The sequence below is a fragment of the Octopus bimaculoides genome, chromosome 11, assembly GCF_001194135.2.
Source record: "Octopus bimaculoides isolate UCB-OBI-ISO-001 chromosome 11, ASM119413v2, whole genome shotgun sequence".
NCBI classification, from domain to species: domain Eukaryota; kingdom Metazoa; phylum Mollusca; class Cephalopoda; order Octopoda; family Octopodidae; genus Octopus; species Octopus bimaculoides.
This window is the reverse complement of record NC_068991.1, coordinates 18,917,729-18,920,529: the sequence shown is the minus strand read 5'-3', so window position 1 is coordinate 18,920,529 and position 2,801 is coordinate 18,917,729.

Sequence of the window (2,801 nt, the reverse complement as noted above, 5' to 3'; positions counted from 1 at the left end):
TTTCCATTGTTCCTAGTCCCGTTTCTAAAAGATTGTTTACTACGGTAACTGCTAAAATTTTTTTACCTCCACACCGATCGAACGCAATACGGTCGGGTGGTAAACCTGCCAACCTATTTTTAAATCTTGTGTTATGTATATATGAAATTCTAGTTTTGAAGCCGCTTGCCTCCAGAGCAGTATTATAAACTGGCGCGTGTTGGTTAAAAATTTCTTCGTTCGATGATAGATTTGATATTCTAATCGAAATGCCCGTAACAATATTGTCTATTGTAGATCTTGGATGATTTGATGAGACGTTCAAATATGACACAGATTTATTAGGTTTACGGAAAGGGCAAAACAGACCCGTATCCAAGCACAATGTTACGTCCAGGAAATTAATTTTTCTGGAGTTAATATCAAATATAATATCTAGGTTGAAAAAGTCCTTAAGGAAACACATAATCACACGTATATACGAGCCAAACCCGATTATTCATCTCAACCACGTGCATATTTGATCAAGATAATACCGCAGTAAATATCAGGATCGGAGTGAATAAATAAATATATATACATACATAATTAAGGATAAAATCAATTAATGATCTTATCAGTGGCCAGCATGTAATAAAAACCATATGGTTAAAAATTAATATAGATATATAATTATATAGATATAACTATAATTAAGGGGACTGAGAAACAGTAGTTATGAAGTGGTTTTTAGAATCATTTGACGTCTATCTCTAGCATGTAGGTGCTGCTTCTCAGTACCCTTAATTATATCTATATAACTGTGTGTATGTTTGTGTATGTGTGCGTGTGTGCGTGCGTGTGCGCGTGAATATACATATACATGAAGTTTGGAGGAGAAGCAAGCATCGGTACCAGCAAAAAAGCAATGCCCATGTAAATATCCCGTAAGCTAGAGGGCAACAACAGCATTGACAAAAAGAGTAGCGTCTCCTGGACCTGTAATAGATACATTACATCCCACCTAGAAGGATATACCTTCGCTATCCAAGAACAAGAGATAACTACTAAATACCTGATAAACAATAGGGACAAAGATACCAGCAAACATCCACGCTGTGATTTAAAAAATCGTCGGCTCTGCTATACCAGTGTGGAAGATATCACCCACATCATCAGCGGTTGTCTCAAAATGTCTATTAAATATTACCTGCTCCTGTAGCATATTATAGTTGCAAAGACTATTTACAATGCTATTCGCAGGAAAGATTTTCCAGACGTATTCACCAAAGGCATGTCAGAACCAGCATGTATTCACACCTTTAAAAACAAGGAATACTGATGGAACACACTAATAAAAACAGCAGTTTTGGTGCAAACATAACAGACCTGCTATTGTTCTGTGGGACAAGGAACAAAAGTCATATATTGTTATAGAGATCAGCTGCCCAACAGATTGTAAATGTGCAATAAAAATTCCAGGAGAAAGAGAACATTTATGATGAATTGACGCAGAAATTACAGCTCTTGTACTCTGACAATAAATTCTCATTTGTAATGTCATTCTAGATGTATTAATTTATGTACCGACAAATTTGCACAAAAACCTAAATTTACTTGGTTTCACGAAGGAAGAGTAATAAAAACTGGCGCGGTTTCGCCAAATCTAATCTATTAGTGGCACAGTGAAGATTTGTAAGACATTCCAAAAATCCTCCATCTGAGATTCTTATGTGAATAGATGCACACACTTGGATGTATGTATGCATCCACAGTTCAGCCAACACAACAATTCAGCCACATATTTACGAACACCGGGAACTCTCTTAACTCAAAAAGATGTCGCTGTGTTAGCGACTGGCTTGAACATTCTTAAGAACTTAAATAAAACACACAAACACACACATGTTTGTGTGTGTGAGTGTGTGTGTGTGTATGTATATATATATATATATATATATATATATATATATATATACATGCATATATATATATATGTATACATATATATACATGCATACACACACACATATATATACATATATATATACATGTATATATATATATATATACATATGTACATATATATATACACATATATATGTACATATGTATACATATATTTATACATACATATATACATATCTATACATACATATACATATACATATATACACATATATACATACATACATACATATATATATATATATATATCCCAAACCGCTGCCCTCTAAACAACAACTGTCTCGAAAAAGAACTCGTATTTTGGCACAAAGCCAGCAATTTCAGGGAAGGGTTAAGTCGATTACATCGACCTCAGTACTCAACTGGTACTTTATCTTATCGATCCCGAAAGGATAAAAGGCAAAGTCAACCTCAGCGGAATTTGAACTCAGAACGTAAAGACGTACGAAATACATCAAAACATGTTGCCTGGCGTGCTAACGATTCTGCCAATTCACCGCCTTAAGGCTAATTTTTTTTTTATACTGGTTTCAAATTTTGGCACATGGCCAGCAATTTCGGAGAAGGGGTAAGTTGATTAAATTAACCCCTGTGTTCATCTAGTACTTATCGACCTTGTGGGAAGAATTGCTGCTAAGCATTTTCAAGTGCAGTAAAGATTCTGCCAGCTCACCATCTTTATATGTAAAGGGTGTCCCTGTATTAACTATCTATTTTAATGAAATCAGGCAATTTTTTTTTAATGACAGAATTTTATGTTTAATAGTTAATTATGACGCCAAAACAAATAGATTTATAAATCTTATGTCAAAACTTTATTGAAATTTTTCAACATGTGCTCCGTTTGTTTCCCTGATAAATCTTATGTCAAAACT